This window comes from Geotrypetes seraphini, chromosome 18 (genome assembly GCF_902459505.1).
Source record: "Geotrypetes seraphini chromosome 18, aGeoSer1.1, whole genome shotgun sequence".
Taxonomy (NCBI): Eukaryota; Metazoa; Chordata; class Amphibia; order Gymnophiona; family Dermophiidae; genus Geotrypetes; species Geotrypetes seraphini.
This window is the reverse complement of record NC_047101.1, coordinates 35,830,828-35,848,435: the sequence shown is the minus strand read 5'-3', so window position 1 is coordinate 35,848,435 and position 17,608 is coordinate 35,830,828. Positions and strand designations below refer to the sequence as shown.

The following is a 17,608-nucleotide window of genomic DNA, read 5'->3' as shown; positions in this document are numbered from 1 at the left end:
CCAGCCAAAACAAGTTCTTTAGGAAAGAATAAGTTGTTTATTCTGACCCACAGGTCAAAAGTATGCAACAGAAAACAAACATCACTTTTGCAGGTCATTCAACAAAATAGTAGATTTTGCAAAAATAAAGCTTTACTGCAAATTCAAACTAAATCAAAACTCCTTAGGCAAACATAGCCACAGCAAACTCTGGTAACAGTTCAGCTTTTCTCTCAGCTCCCACATGCAGGCAACATCACACAGCTGAGACAGATAATCTAATTAGCTTTCAGAACGGGAGTCACAGCAGGATTTTTAAAGTTCCAAAAACCAAACTTAACTATGTCAGTTTGAGCTTCAGGTTCACAAACTTGCTTTTAAATCCATTCCTCAGTTTGAAGCAAGTATTATTCTTACTCTCAAAATACTTATAAAGTTCAAACATATCTTAACTTCTTCAGGCATAGTTTGCACAGCAGAAACAAACCAAACATCAACAAAAGAAAGAAAGAAACACAAACCACTAATGGTTTCTCAGTTGCTGCATTCTTTCATGCAACTTCCATACCTTCCGTCTGGCTTTCTAACATAGGGCCAGCCAGTTCTATCTCCATGCCTTCCACACGATCTAGAACCTGGTAGTTTGAAGTAGGCAGGATTTCCTCCAAATCCTGCATGGGATAATCCAGCACGTTTTCCTCTCCTGCTCTGTTCCACCGCTCTTCACCTGCCTTGAGCTGTGGGAGTGACTCACCCTGGTCACTCGCTCCTCCTCCTGCTTGACTCAGCCTGCTTTTAAACAGATCAGAGCCAATCCCCTTCAGCCTGAAGCGGGGGATGGGTCTTGGCTCTACAGCAGCTTTTCTCTGCCTAGGTTTTTCTACTGCAGCTACCTTCCTCATGGCTTCTCTAGCTGCTCTAAAGCCAGGAGGCTGCTGTTGCCAATCTGCCTGTCTCTGTTCCAGTTCACTATCTCCTTGGTTATGGGGGCAAGGGAGGTCAGCCTCAAGGTGAGTGCCAGAATCAATCTGGTCTGCTCTTCTGCATCCGATCCTATCAGGGACCGGACTAGTGCTGGTGCTGGGTTTGTCACATTCCCCCACCCTTAAAGGATGACCCTCGCTTGTACCCTGAGGAGTCCCTATATTCTCGGGAATATGTGACAGGCTAAATAACTTCAATGGCGTTTCCTATTTTTATTTCTTTTATCAAAAGGGCTTGGACTAGGGCTTGTATCACAGAAGTCATCAGGCCACCGTAACACTGGGACCTTGTTTGACTCACCATCCTCTAAACCCTTTGTACACTCCAACCCCTCTAGACTGAATACTCTGTGGGCTAAGGCTGCTACAGCCTCTGATATTTCTTCCATACCACCCTCCTTTGTCTGTTCCAGTTGAGCCTGTAAGTCACCCAACACCTCTTCCACTCTGTTCAACTGAGATTTATACTGTCCTAGCTGGGTTTCAAATGTTTGGTTTTGCTTTACCCATTTACATGTTTCACCTTCCTTGTCTTTCCATTTTCCTGCCAAACCTTCCATAAGCTTTTTAAGCTCACCCTGCTGTTGCTGATTTCCTACGACCTGCTCTCCCACTTGAGAAAGTTGCTTGGTCAAGTCCTCTAGAGCTTTATTAAAGGACCCTATATTTTGTTGATTTTGTTCTTCCAGTTCCAGCTTTATCTCTTTACCCAGAGCCTCTTTATCTTTTGTCAGAGCCCTTATCTGAGCTTGTAATTCCTCCATATCCTTCCTCCATTCAGCCCCCTCACTGTGTTCCCCCTTGTGTGAGTCTCCAGGAACCGGGAAGGTTGCCGGAGTATGCGTTTCAGAACTCTGTGTTTGGATGTTTTCCGTTACCTTACTTGTCACTTGAGGAGGTATATTATCCTGGTCAGTCAATTGTCCGTGTTTACTAGGGTGTGTGTTCCCCGATGACCCAAAGCCTTTCATACCCCTCTTAGTCTCAGGGAAGTAAACCCATCTCTCCAGTCTTGCCACCCATATACGTTCACACACTATCTGGGCAATGCAATCTCCAGGCTGTACTTGGAATGGTACAGACCCGTGATTTACCAATAGGACCGCTACATTACCCCGAAAATCAGGGTCGATTACTCCTGCTGCTACATCTACCGAAGCTTTCCATGCTAAACCTGAGCGAGGCGCAATCCTTAAATACGAGCCTGGTGGCGGAGACAACTGTAAATCAGTATTAACCAGGGCTCTCCCATTGGCGGGAATCAGTTGTTCCTGTGCGGCATAAAGATCGTATCCTGCAGCCTTCCCATATGCACGTGTAGGGGCCTTTGCTTTTTCAGATAAGGGTACCCATCTGATTGTGGGCTGCCATTCTTTTCCACCATTTCTAGCTCGCCAGTCCCCTGCTCTTCTGGCCCTCCTGGATTGGAACTGATATTGCTTAGACCATGCTCCCAATATCAGTCTACCCTTAATCTGGGTCTCTTCCCCCCTCCTGCATCCGGTAGGGGTCTTATAATCACCCCTAACCTTGGTTCTGAGCCAATCCTGACCCAGGATCAAGGAATGAGGTATATTCTTAGCAATAGCTACCTTTAGCTCAATCATTTCTCCCCCAACTCTCAAGTTCACCTGCTGACGGGGATACTCTCTCATATCACCATGCACACACCACACCTTCACTGTATCCAACCCTTTATCACTGGGGCTGGCACCCCTAATTTGATGCCATAATTTCTGTGCCATAACGCTCTGTTCTGCCCCCGTATCAATTAGGGCAGACACTGTCCTACCAGCCACTTGTACTTTCTGAAAATATTCTCCGTGACTAGCTCTCTTTACCCCACATGCAATAGTAAAATCCCTTCTTTCCCTGCATTCCCTTTGACGGTGTCCTTTTCCCCCACACCTGAAGCAATATATGGGAGCTGGATTAAAGGGTTTCTGTATACGATTCTGAGGGTTCCTGGGTGGCATGTTATTATTAGTAGGAGCCTGAAGTGTAGTGTCCCTCTGGAACTGTGTCTGGGGTCTATAACTTGGGCCTGGTTTCTCGGGAAGTCCCTGGGCATCCAGATAAGCCTCTGCCACAGATAATGTCTGTGTCAGATCCTGGCATCCTTGTTTCTGGATCCACCCCTTTATGTTCTGGGGCAGAACTTCTAGGAATTGTTCCCTGACTAACTCAGCGAACATCGCTCGTGGGTCTGCCAAGAAAGGCTGTAACCACCTCTCTGCAGCTTTCGTTAGGCGTTGTAACAGCGCCTTAGGTCTTTCTCTAACCTTTAACTGGAGAGCACGAAAGGTTTGCCTGTAATATTCTCTTGTATATCCCAGAAAGTCTAGGATATGTGCTTTCACAGCTGGGTAACTACTGGCCTGATCTGCAGCAATGGTCTGAAAAGCCGCAAGGGTCTCGCCAGCCAAACATGGCAGAAGGCGAACCGCCCACTGCTCTGGAGGCCAACCTGCTGCAGCTGCAACTCTCTCAAAAGAGTTTAAAAAGTCATCTGGGGCATCCTGTGGTGTTATTTTACTCAAATTCAATAAATTTAGAGAGTTTTGTCCTACCGTGGGTAGAGTACCACCAGTCCCCAATACCGGTATATGTATCTGTCCACCAGCCGTAGGCTTCAATAGTTGCGCCATTAACTGAGACTGCTGCTCCATGGCTCGCATAAAGTCACTGTGATGACGTTCGCTAGCCTCCTGGCTTGCCTGCCATAGTCCGTGACTAGTCTCAAGGACCTTCTTTAAGTCCTCGTTTTGCCGCTGTCGTTCTCCAGCCACCACTGCTAACGCCGCCGGCTCCATGTAGGCTCTGTAGGGAAATCACAAACACACAATCCAAGTGCGATACCACTCAGTTTCTTTCCCCCCAGAACTATCTTCACCAGACCCTCTGTAAAATATGCTTACCAGAGGTACTGATGAATCATCGCCTGCGTGCTCATTACAGGGTGCACCACCCTTCTTCAGAGACCTCTTGGTCCCCCTTTTGTTCCTCGCCAGCTCCGGATGATGGCCTCGTCTCCCGGTCTGCTATCCGCACCTCCTGCAACCGCCAAACTCAGGACACTGGAACCGTTATCCTTGCACTGTTTAAGCCGCTTCCCTTCAACAGCAGTTGTAATCCTGGTTCCGATGAACCACACAATTGTAGAGAGTAAGTTAATAAAAAAAAAAAAATTTTCCACCTTTGCACTCCCTAATCTTCACCTGAAGAGGTACCAGATCCGCACTCCTGATACCAAATTGTCACCAACCCTCCGCAAAGTAGGGCTGCCGGGTGACAAACACAGGGATTCTGGCGTGTCCCCTCCAACCAGGGGTACCTTCAGGACTTTTTCAGGTGGCCCTGGGCAAATGCCTGGGCCTAAGAGATGCAAGGTAAGTAAACAGGTTTCACCATATCACCAGCCAAAACAAGTTCTTTAGGAAAGAATAAGTTGTTTATTCTGACCCACAGGTCAAAAGTATGCAACAGAAAACAAACATCACTTTTGCAGGTCATTCAACAAAATAGTAGATTTTGCAAAAATAAAGCTTTACTGCAAATTCAAACTAAATCAAAACTCCTTAGGCAAACATAGCCACAGCAAACTCTGGTAACAGTTCAGCTTTTCTCTCAGCTCCCACATGCAGGCAACATCACACAGCTGAGACAGATAATCTAATTAGCTTTCAGAACGGGAGTCACAGCAGGATTTTTAAAGTTCCAAAAACCAAACTTAACTATGTCAGTTTGAGCTTCAGGTTCACAAACTTGCTTTTAAATCCATTCCTCAGTTTGAAGCAAGTATTATTCTTACTCTCAAAATACTTATAAAGTTCAAACATATCTTAACTTCTTCAGGCATAGTTTGCACAGCAGAAACAAACCAAACATCAACAAAAGAAAGAAAGAAACACAAACCACTAATGGTTTCTCAGTTGCTGCATTCTTTCATGCAACTTCCATACCTTCCGTCTGGCTTTCTAACATAGGGCCAGCCAGTTCTATCTCCATGCCTTCCACACGATCTAGAACCTGGTAGTTTGAAGTAGGCAGGATTTCCTCCAAATCCTGCATGGGATAATCCAGCACGTTTTCCTCTCCTGCTCTGTTCCACCGCTCTTCACCTGCCTTGAGCTGTGGGAGTGACTCACCCTGGTCACTCGCTCCTCCTCCTGCTTGACTCAGCCTGCTTTTAAACAGATCAGAGCCAATCCCCTTCAGCCTGAAGCGGGGGATGGGTCTTGGCTCTACAGCAGCTTTTCTCTGCCTAGGTTTTTCTACTGCAGCTACCTTCCTCATGGCTTCTCTAGCTGCTCTAAAGCCAGGAGGCTGCTGTTGCCAATCTGCCTGTCTCTGTTCCAGTTCACTATCTCCTTGGTTATGGGGGCAAGGGAGGTCAGCCTCAAGGTGAGTGCCAGAATCAATCTGGTCTGCTCTTCTGCATCCGATCCTATCAGGGACCGGACTAGTGCTGGTGCTGGGTTTGTCACATTCCCCCACCCTTAAAGGATGACCCTCGCTTGTACCCTGAGGAGTCCCTATATTCTCGGGAATATGTGACAGGCTAAATAACTTCAATGGCGTTTCCTATTTTTATTTCTTTTATCAAAAGGGCTTGGACTAGGGCTTGTATCACAGAAGTCATCAGGCCACCGTAACACTGGGACCTTGTTTGACTCACCATCCTCTAAACCCTTTGTACACTCCAACCCCTCTAGACTGAATACTCTGTGGGCTAAGGCTGCTACAGCCTCTGATATTTCTTCCATACCACCCTCCTTTGTCTGTTCCAGTTGAGCCTGTAAGTCACCCAACACCTCTTCCACTCTGTTCAACTGAGATTTATACTGTCCTAGCTGGGTTTCAAATGTTTGGTTTTGCTTTACCCATTTACATGTTTCACCTTCCTTGTCTTTCCATTTTCCTGCCAAACCTTCCATAAGCTTTTTAAGCTCACCCTGCTGTTGCTGATTTCCTACGACCTGCTCTCCCACTTGAGAAAGTTGCTTGGTCAAGTCCTCTAGAGCTTTATTAAAGGACCCTATATTTTGTTGATTTTGTTCTTCCAGTTCCAGCTTTATCTCTTTACCCAGAGCCTCTTTATCTTTTGTCAGAGCCCTTATCTGAGCTTGTAATTCCTCCATATCCTTCCTCCATTCAGCCCCCTCACTGTGTTCCCCCTTGTGTGAGTCTCCAGGAACCGGGAAGGTTGCCGGAGTATGCGTTTCAGAACTCTGTGTTTGGATGTTTTCCGTTACCTTACTTGTCACTTGAGGAGGTATATTATCCTGGTCAGTCAATTGTCCGTGTTTACTAGGGTGTGTGTTCCCCGATGACCCAAAGCCTTTCATACCCCTCTTAGTCTCAGGGAAGTAAACCCATCTCTCCAGTCTTGCCACCCATATACGTTCACACACTATCTGGGCAATGCAATCTCCAGGCTGTACTTGGAATGGTACAGACCCGTGATTTACCAATAGGACCGCTACATTACCCCGAAAATCAGGGTCGATTACTCCTGCTGCTACATCTACCGAAGCTTTCCATGCTAAACCTGAGCGAGGCGCAATCCTTAAATACGAGCCTGGTGGCGGAGACAACTGTAAATCAGTATTAACCAGGGCTCTCCCATTGGCGGGAATCAGTTGTTCCTGTGCGGCATAAAGATCGTATCCTGCAGCCTTCCCATATGCACGTGTAGGGGCCTTTGCTTTTTCAGATAAGGGTACCCATCTGATTGTGGGCTGCCATTCTTTTCCACCATTTCTAGCTCGCCAGTCCCCTGCTCTTCTGGCCCTTCTGGATTGGAACTGATATTGCTTAGACCATGCTCCCAATATCAGTCTACCCTTAATCTGGGTCTCTTCCCCCCTCCTGCATCCGGTAGGGGTCTTATAATCACCCCTAACCTTGGTTCTGAGCCAATCCTGACCCAGGATCAAGGAATGAGGTATATTCTTAGCAATAGCTACCTTTAGCTCAATCATTTCTCCCCCAACTCTCAAGTTCACCTGCTGACGGGGATACTCTCTCATATCACCATGCACACACCACACCTTCACTGTATCCAACCCTTTATCACTGGGGCTGGCACCCCTAATTTGATGCCATAATTTCTGTGCCATAACGCTCTGTTCTGCCCCCGTATCAATTAGGGCAGACACTGTCCTACCAGCCACTTGTACTTTCTGAAAATATTCTCCGTGACTAGCTCTCTTTACCCCACATGCAATAGTAAAATCCCTTCTTTCCCTGCATTCCCTTTGACGGTGTCCTTTTCCCCCACACCTGAAGCAATATATGGGAGCTGGATTAAAGGGTTTCTGTATACGATTCTGAGGGTTCCTGGGTGGCATGTTATTATTAGTAGGAGCCTGAAGTGTAGTGTCCCTCTGGAACTGTGTCTGGGGTCTATAACTTGGGCCTGGTTTCTCGGGAAGTCCCTGGGCATCCAGATAAGCCTCTGCCACAGATAATGTCTGTGTCAGATCCTGGCATCCTTGTTTCTGGATCCACCCCTTTATGTTCTGGGGCAGAACTTCTAGGAATTGTTCCCTGACTAACTCAGCGAACATCGCTCGTGGGTCTGCCAAGAAAGGCTGTAACCACCTCTCTGCAGCTTTCATTAGGCGTTGTAACAGCGCCTTAGGTCTTTCTCTAACCTTTAACTGGAGAGCACGAAAGGTTTGCCTGTAATATTCTCTTGTATATCCCAGAAAGTCTAGGATATGTGCTTTCACAGCTGGATAACTACTGGCCTGATCTGCAGCAATGGTCTGAAAAGCCGCAAGGGTCTCGCCAGCCAAACATGGCAGAAGGCGAACCGCCCACTGCTCTGGAGGCCAACCTGCTGCAGCTGCAACTCTCTCAAAAGAGTTTAAAAAGTCATCTGGGGCATCCTGTGGTGTTATTTTACTCAAATTCAATAAATTTAGAGAGTTTTGTCCTACCGTGGGTAGAGTACCACCAGTCCCCAATACCGGTATATGTATCTGTCCACCAGCCGTAGGCTTCAATAGTTGCGCCATTAACTGAGACTGCTGCTCCATGGCTCGCATAAAGTCACTGTGATGACGTTCGCTAGCCTCCTGGCTTGCCTGCCATAGTCCGTGACTAGTCTCAAGGACCTTCTTTAAGTCCTCGTTTTGCCGCTGTCGTTCTCCAGCCACCACTGCTAACGCCGCCGGCTCCATGTAGGCTCTGTAGGGAAATCACAAACACACAATCCAAGTGCGATACCACTCAGTTTCTTTCCCCCCAGAACTATCTTCACCAGACCCTCTGTAAAATATGCTTACCAGAGGTACTGATGAATCATCGCCTGCGTGCTCATTACAGGGTGCACCACCCTTCTTCAGAGACCTCTTGGTCCCCCTTTTGTTCCTCGCCAGCTCCGGATGATGGCCTCGTCTCCCGGTCTGCTATCCGCACCTCCTGCAACCGCCAAACTCAGGACACTGGAACCGTTATCCTTGCACTGTTTAAGCCGCTTCCCTTCAACAGCAGTTGTAATCCTGGTTCCGATGAACCACACAATTGTAGAGAGTAAGTTAATAAAAAAAAAAAATTTTCCACCTTTGCACTCCCTAATCTTCACCTGAAGAGGTACCAGATCCGCACTCCTGATACCAAATTGTCACCAACCCTCCGCAAAGTAGGGCTGCCGGGTGACAAACACAGGGATTCTGGCGTGTCCCCTCCAACCAGGGGTACCTTCAGGACTTTTTCAGGTGGCCCTGGGCAATTGCCTGGGCCTAAGAGATGCAAGGTAAGTAAACAGGTTTCACCATATCACCAGCCAAAACAAGTTCTTTAGGAAAGAATAAGTTGTTTATTCTGACCCACAGGTCAAAAGTATGCAACAGAAAACAAACATCATTTTTGCAGGTCATTCAACAAAAATAGTAGATTTTGCAAAAATAAAGCTTTACTGCAAATTCAAAATAAATCAAAACTCCTTAGGCAAACATAGCCACAGCAAACTCTGGTAACAGTTCAGCTTTTCTCTCAGCTCCCACATGCAGGCAACATCACACAGCTGAGACAGATAATCTAATTAGCTTTCAGAACGGGAGTCACAGCAGGATTTTTAAAGTTCCAAAAACCAAACTTAACTATGTCAGTTTGAGCTTCAGGTTCACAAACTTGCTTTTAAATCCATTCCTCAGTTTGAAGCAAGTATTATTCTTACTCTCAAAATACTTATAAAGTTCAAACATATCTTAACTTCTTCAGGCATAGTTTGCACAGCAGAAACAAACCAAACATCAACAAAAGAAAGAAAGAAACACAAACCACTAATGGTTTCTCAGTTGCTGCATTCTTTCATGCAACTTCCATACCTTCCGTCTGGCTTTCTAACATAGGGCCAGCCAGTTCTATCTCCATGCCTTCCACACGATCTAGAACCTGGTAGTTTGAAGTAGGCAGGATTTCCTCCAAATCCTGCATGGGATAATCCAGCACGTTTTCCTCTCCTGCTCTGCTCCACAGCTCTTCACCAGCCTCGAGCTGTGGGAGTGACTCGCCCTGGTCACTCGCTCCTCCTCCTCCTGCTTGACTCAGCCTGCTTTTAAACAGATCAGAGCCAATCCCCTTCAGCCTAAAGCGGGGGATGGGTCTTGGTTCTACAGCAGCTTTTCTCTGCCTAGGTTTTTCTACTGCAGCTACCTTCCTCGTGGCTTCTCTAGCTGCTCTAAAGCCAGGAGGCTGCTGTTGCCAATCTGCCTGTCTCTGTTCCAGTTCACTATTTCCTTGGTTATGGGGGCAAGGGAGGTCAGCCTCAAGGTGAGTGCCAGAATCAATCTGGTCTGCTCTTCTGCATCCGATCCTATCAGGGACCGGACTAGTGCTGGTGCTGGGTTTGTCACAATATCCATGTTGCTGACTTAGTACCTTTCATCAACAATAATTATACTGGAAAATAAAATGTAAAAAAAATAAAAAATTAAGGCATGGTACCTATCTTTCCTCAGTACTCCTGGACAGAAGACTTCTCTGCTATAACCATCAATAGCTGGGTGAGGCCAAGAGCTGAAGTGCAACTACTGCAGAAATTCAGCAGGTAATGGAAACTCTGGCTGCAAGAATAGAAAACAAAATCTTTAGATTAAGACAATTAAAAACAATTAATCTGACTTAAGGCTGTTCTCTTCCCATATTTAGACTACTGCAACTTCTTCAGAACACAGCAGCTAGACTAATCGTTCAATTAAGTCACTTTGAAAGGGCAAGCCCACTATTGAAAGAGCTACTTTGGCTGTCAATAAAAGCAGTAATTGCCAATATATAATATATTGCCAAAAAAAAATAACTCAGACTAAAACAGTTAGGGCTCTTCAGCTTGGAAAAGAGACAGCTGAGGGGAGATAGGATTGAAGTCTACAAAATCCAGAGTGGAGTAGAATGGATACAAATGGATCGATTTTTCACTCTGTCAAAAATTACAAAGACTAGGGGACAGTCGAAGTTACAGGGAAATACTTTTAAAACCAATAGGAGGAAATATTTTTCACTCACTCTTCTTTTTCACTGGCAGATTATTTTAAAGACGACAGATTTTCAAGCAGAGGTTTCATGTTTTGCTGTGTTCCAATGTTCAACTAGAGGAGCTGGTATGTTTTCTTTTATAAACATGTTAAGAATATACTTACCTGACCAATTCATCTATGGTTAGCTCCGAGTCATCCACTTTCAACCGGTCAGCTAGGACTCCCAACGCTGACTTCAGCAACTTACGGTTCTCATGCTGACCAAACCCATTCCTAAACAAGAGAACAAAGGTCCAACTCTGAATTTAGTACCCGAGGACTTTTAACCACCACATGTAATAGTAGATGGCAGGAAAAGGCTACCAATAATAAATCTTGACTGCCCTTCATTAGGCTCTAACCTCCTAGAAGATTCTAGTTTGGGTTTAGACCTAGTACATTTTCAGCCACAGTAACCTAAACAGTGAGCAACCTCCCAAATTCCCAAGGTCTATTTAGCAAGGAACACACAATAAATAACATTTTATTTAGACAAAATATTTTAATATGTGGTTCTGATGTTTCCTATATTTTGGCATTTGCATACCAGTTCTGCTGATTACATTTACCAAGCCTTTAAATGTTTGAGAATATCTATCAAGCGATAGACACTGTCTTCTGGTAACAGCACCAAATGTTTCTATCATTTCACTGCTGTCTAAGTGGCTGTTGATGGGTGTGGAGAACAGTTGCTTACAGAGGCTGCTACATACCGTGTATCCCCAAAAATAAGCCCTTGTCCCAGGATTCGCTGGCAACCCGCCCCACCCCCACTGCGCAGCCGAACCCCTGCTGATCCTCCATCCTTCCCTCCCCGTCGACCGCGATGACGGAAGATAAGGGCCATAGCCCATCAGTGGGCAGACCTGATGGGCTATGGCCCTTATCTGCCGTCATCTTCTATGTTTCTACCTTCAACCAAAGCAGCGTCAGGCCGGCAGCACTCTAAACAGGCTGCTTGGCCTTGTCCGTCGGGGATTTCACTCTGCCGCATTACTGATGATTTTTAAATCTTTAAGCACTGCTGTTCAGCCTTTCGTGTCGGCAAGGGAATGGAGTTTATTATTATAGATATATTTTGGGAGGGATATTATTTTCTTTTTTTTGTGTGTTTGTGTTGGCACAATGATAGTTTGTTAGTTTTTTTGGTGTAGTCTTTAATTCTGTCTGTCTTTTTTTTTTTTTTTTTTTTTTAGTTTATTAGGATTTTATATACCGCCTATCAAGGTTTTCTAAGCGGTTTTACAATCAGGTACTCAAGCATTTTCCCTATCTGTCCCGGCGGGCTCACAATCTCTCTAACGTACCTGGGACTCTGGAGGATTAAGTGACTTGCCCAGGGTCACAAGGAGCAGCGTGGGGTTTGAACCCACAACCCCAGGGTGCTGAGGCTGTAGCTTCAACCACCGCGCCACACACTCCTCGACTATTGTAACATTGTCTATCTTGCATCATTTAAGAAAAACTTACAACGTATTCGACTAGTACAAAATAGAGCAGTGCATTTAATTTTTGGCCTAAAGAAATATGATCATATCAGCCCATTTTATCAGCAATTATATTGGCTGCCCTTTGAGGCACGTATTCTCTTTAAATATGGTTTGGCTCCAGGATATCTAACCTCTCAATTTCATTTTTATACCTCATTAAAAAACATTAATAATAAGTTAATGTTTATATATCCTTCAGTCAAGAACTGTCATTACAAGAAATTTTTGAATAGGATATTTGCTTTTCAGCTAGGCAAATTGAACTCTTGGTTAAGCCTGCTTATTTGTCAAATAGATTCTTATAACGTTTTCAGAAAATTTTTTAAAAACATGTTTGATAAGTTTGTCAAATAATTATATAATTTTATTTTTATCATCTTCTTTTATTCTTTTACCTGATGTATTTTTCACTAATTGTACAGTTCTTTGTTCTTAACCACCTGGAACGTCATGGTTGGGTGGTATACAAGAATAAATTTATTATCTGTTTGGGCTCTAGTGCATAAGCTGGGAACAGGATGACGTTTTGCTGGGAATGGCCACATTTTGTACTATGGGAGTCAAGAGATATCATTGGCAGATGTGAAGTAGACCATTGTAGGGTCTTTACTATAAATTTACTCATTGTCATACGTCTGAGTGTCCCACAAATATGCTGTGTATTTATTTATTGACTGCTGGGGCAGGTTAGAGTGTTTTCTTTATTGTGGTATGTTAACTGGGGTGGTGTTGTTTGACTATAAGGGTATTTTGGAGAAGATTTTAAACAATGGGTTAATACATTTTACTAAGGTTATAGATGTTATGTTTGTCTTTCACAGTTCAGCAACTGTTATATCAACCCCCGATGAAGGCTGGTTTGGCTGAAACACTTTGGACAATGTAGAGCATCAGCTATTTGTTGAAATACTTAGCAATGTTGGTACTGGCAAAAGGCCAGCTAAGATAAGTGTGGCTGTTTCTTCTATTTGATATAGTAGATACAAACAATTTTGTCTTTAAGTTTTTCAATTTTTTTCCCTTTTTGAAATATGGTGTTGCCTTAGGGAATGAAAATAAAATAAATTTCAACAATTTTAATCCTAGCTAGATACTAATCCTAGATACTAATAAAGTTTATATTTAAGGGTGGGATGGAGGTTCGACATAAATTACCAATTCAAGATAAGGACCTGAAATAACATATTTGTTATAAAAGGTTCTATGTACTGAGCTTGTAGCCTCGATATGATACTTCAACCTCCTTGTTAATATATTCCTTGGAAGAAATTTGGGCATAAGCTGGGGGGTTGTGTGAACAGCTCGAGTAATTTGTTAGCTATATCAGTGTTCTCCCAAGGGCCTTTCAGCCGGGCACTATGCCCGGCTAATTTAGATGATTGCCCGGCTGTCATCTATTGCAAATCCTGCTGCTGCCGCCGTCGCCGCTCAACATAAAAAAACAAACAAAAAACACCTCTCACCAGCTTGGAGACGCAAACGCAGTGATTTGTATTTATTTCACAGGCAGCTGCCTTAGCCTGTAGCGAACTCATGCTTCGGGGCTCTAAGGTGTGCGCACCAGCTTAGCTTCTCTTCCCTCCAAAACCGGAAGTTACGTCCTGGGGGGGGGGGGAGAGAAGGAAGCCGGCATGCACACCTTAGAGCCCCGAAGCATGAGTTCGCTACAGGCTAAGGCAGCTGCCTGTGAAATAAATACAAATCACTGCCGATTTATAAGCCCGGGACAGCACATCAGAAGCTGATCTGAAGGGCACTCCTCAGATTGCCTCCAGTTTTGCTCGGGAGGGTTACTGAGCTATTTTGCTGTTTCTTTAACCAGGCTCTGATTGGGTATGTTTCCCTGTCTCCAGAAAGCAGAATAATCCTGCTGCGTTGAGTGTAAACAACATCTCCCACAAAGCTGCTGGTAATGCCTCTGCTCGTCAGATCGTGTGGCTGCAGTGAGTCTGGGACTCCTCTGGGAGAAGAAAAAAAAAAAGATGTCAAGTTCCCTTCAGTTCCGGCAAGCAGGGTGATCAAGACCACGTGGGGGGCTTCTGCCTCAGGAAAGTTTAGTTTTTGGTCTCTTGGATTGTTACTCAGTTTGTAACGTCATTTTTTTCTTGAGAGGGAGCAGAATCCGAGTTGTGCCTCTGCCACTTGAATTACCTGGCAAAGGAAGGGGGTCAGTTGCTTTGATCTTTCCTAAGTCACAGCAAATGCCCATTGACCCTCAAAAGAGGCAGGATGACAAGTCATTATTAATCAGTTGTATGCATCTATAGGTAGCAAAGAGAATTTTCTCACTGGGTTCCAGTGCTGTTTGCTATTTGAACAGCAGTGCTTAACGTGTGCAGCTCAGAAGAGAGGTGGTTTTTTTGTGAGTTTAGAAAAAAAAAAAAAAATCTTATCCCTTATAATACAGGAAAAAAAATCTTGGCAAATCATCAGATGAGAGCTGCTACTTGAAGCTCCTATGATGGTATGATTTTGAAGTGCATTGTGCACAGATGTTGGTATGAGTTAATGATCACGCAAACAGGGAAATGTGCACGGCTGCTGTTTCCAAGTCCTGCAAGAAGGTAGAGTTGTAGTTCTATGACAGAAATCGAGTTTTCTCTGGGCTATTTTCAAAACTTCAGGCCAATGAAAAGTTTGTGGATGCTTTCTCTTTGATAACTGGTACACCACATCTATCATGAAACTAAAAACACTGAGCACTTTCTCTTTGAAAAAGTCATCCAAGAAAATAAGTATTCCCATAGATTTAAACCTTCCTTTTCTGGAAACAGCATCTGGGTAAATAGCTTAAAAAATTGCTCTCAATGCATAGACTTTCCTAAGTTTGGGGACTGGGTAAAATAAGGATTGCCTGGATACCACAGACCTCGCACATCTTTTTGGCATGGGGTCTGCAGGGCATTTTAACACCCACAGACCTCACGGTTCCCGCTCACCCTTGAGGTAAGAAAATTTTTAAGGATGTGAGGTAGAGATCTGCGAGGTTCATGGGGCCTGCAAGATCCTCGTTTTATCCAATCCTCTAGGTTTGTGTGTTGTCACTATGCATGTCATGCACAAAATACATATTTTTTTGTGGTGTTTGGGGGGACACGAGTGACTAATTATACTTTTCTTGGGTCTCTTTTTGGTATCAAACAAAGTTGTTCCTTAATGATCTTTTTCCTGTACATGTTCTTGCCCTAGATGGAAACACCAGGGATGGACTGTCATAGGAAAGGAAGGGCAGAGAGAGTGGACAGTGGATGCAAGGGTCAGAGAGAGGGTGGACAGTGGATGCAAGGGTCAGAGAGAGGGTGGACAGTAGATGGAAGGGGTAGAGAGTGAGAGGGCAGAGGCTGGGTGGAAGGGGCAAAGAGAGATGATAGATGTTGCATGGAAGGGAGTGAGGACAAACGCTGAATAGAAAGAAGAGAGTGAAGAGAAGATGATTAAAGCAGAAACGACAAAAGGTAAAAAAAAAATTTTTTTGTTGCTTTACGTAGAATCAAGTAGTATTGTAACTATTGATTAAAGTTTTTTGGGACTAAACCCCTTTCCTCAGGTCAGGACAGGATACCATAACAGCTGTATACTGTACAGTTTTGAAGAAAGATTTGGCCTCTGAAAGCTAATTAAAAATGGATTAGTCCAATAAAATGGTATTTTCTTATTTCTCATTATTTGTTTTATTTCTATTTGTTAATTTGTAAAGTGGTGATTGTTATATATCAGTTTTTTCAAATTTACATCTACTGTCTTTATATTTTGCACAGTATTAGAGGGCGTGTCACTGTTTCTGTGGTGTTGCATTGTATGCAGAGTCTGGTTTCTTGGTTCAGTTTAACCTTTGTCTACATATTTCTATTTTTAGTTTGTGATTATTCCATATTGGGCGAGGGTGTTTCTGTGTTCTGTATGTATGAAAAGGACATGGCTTTCTGTTAGCATCGACTGTACAGGATCAATTGACTGTGCAGGATCTGGCTTGTTTAGTTTTACGCAAAATTCGGTCCATTTCAAAATTTCTTTGTCCTAAATCAATTACAATTCTTATTCACTCCTTGGTGATGTCTAAAATAGATTATTGCAATTCCTTATTTAAAGGAATTGCACTATATGAAATTAAAAGATTACAAATCATACAAAATACAGCCATAAAATTAATAACCAATGCAAAAAAATATGATCATGTAACACCACTCCTCAAAGAGGCTCATTGGCTCCCTGTCAATTACAGAATTACTTATAAATTATGTTTAATTATCTTTAAAACTCTAGCCAACAAAACCCCAGCATTTTTATATCGTTTTCTTGTTCCTTATTCTACAAAAAGAATATTACGTTCTAGTGAACAAAATCTGTTATCTGTCCCTTCGTTAAAAATTATCAATACAAGGAGACAATTTATTTTTTCATGTACTGCACCACAGACATGGAACGCTCTTCCTATTTTCTTACGAGAGGAAAAAGAACTTGGAAAATTTAAAACTGAACTCAAAACTTTCCTTTTTAAAGATGCTTTTACATTATAATTTTAGTTTTAGTATTACATTTTCTATTTGAAACCTGTGTTAATTTTTCCCTTATGTGTTTTCCATCAATGTTTCTTCTTTACTTTATGAATTGTATTTCTTCCCTTCCTTCCCGGTTATCAATGTTAATAATCATGAGTTCTTACCCATTATTTAATAATTGTATGTACTGTATTGTTTGTTCTTTTTTTATATTTACTAATTGTTAAATTTAAAGTGTACATCGCTTAGAATATTTGATTAAGCGATTTATCAAATCATCTAATAAACTTGAAACTTGAAACTTGTTGGTTGGTGTTCTAGTGCTCACTGCTGTGTTTAAGATGCTGCCTTTCCTAGGTGCACCCTTGTTGTGTGACTCATGGATTATTACTAAAAATATATTTTTTAGATAGAGGCGAGTTTAAAAAAAATGATCAGCACTGGCTGTCATATATACTAGGTACGCCACAGGATTTAATGACCCTATTCTTACTTTACTGTTGACGTAGGCATTGTCCCACCACTACCACCACACACACACCCACTATAAGGTATTAAATTAAAGTTGTATTAACATCAAGCAGCTTTCAAATGACATTATAAGCAAATAAAAATAAAATATTTTTAATACATTGCTAATTATTACCTGCATCTTTACCTAAACTGTTTTGCCCTAGCTCTCACTTTGATCTTTATCTTTTACTTTTTTATTTTGCTGTAGTGCAATCACACAGGTCTCCTTCAAGGCTCAGTAACACCTCTCCATAAATTATGTGGAAGAGGTCTGAAAGTGGGGATTGCATCCATTTCATATCCTCAGCGAGACCTCAGGAAGGAACCTAGTGATCAAAACATTATTAGAGGTGCTGTAGAGCCGTTTCTTGTATGACTGAATGAACTATATTTATCTTTTTTTCAGTTGTTTAAATTCATGCAGAAATAAATGGCTAGGTTGAACCCAATGACTTCATTAACGCATTTCCCTTTTTTAAACCTCTATACCATTTGAAAGAGGGCGCATATCTAATTATTCACTTCTAGAATTGGATACTTCTTAAATTTAGTAAAAATATTCTAGCACAAGTGTCAAACCTTAAAAAAGGAAGTCATATTGAGCATTGGAAAACAAT

The 17,608-nt window shown here is 43.1% G+C and overlaps 1 long non-coding RNA gene across 2 annotated transcripts; it reads right to left on the bottom strand.

Moving 5' to 3' along the window:
* Positions 1-9,410: 9,410 nt before the first annotated feature.
* Positions 9,411-17,303, bottom strand: LOC117351512. Of its 2 annotated transcripts, none has more exons than XR_004537443.1 (3): positions 17,125-17,303; positions 10,613-10,723; positions 9,411-10,039 (listed from the first exon to the last, which is right to left on the bottom strand). It is a non-coding gene; the product is annotated as an uncharacterized LOC117351512 (long non-coding RNA). The 2 variants fall into 2 exon arrangements; XR_004537442.1 differs by lacking the exon at positions 17,125-17,303 and adding an exon at positions 13,443-13,560.
* Positions 17,304-17,608: the final 305 nt, after the last annotated feature.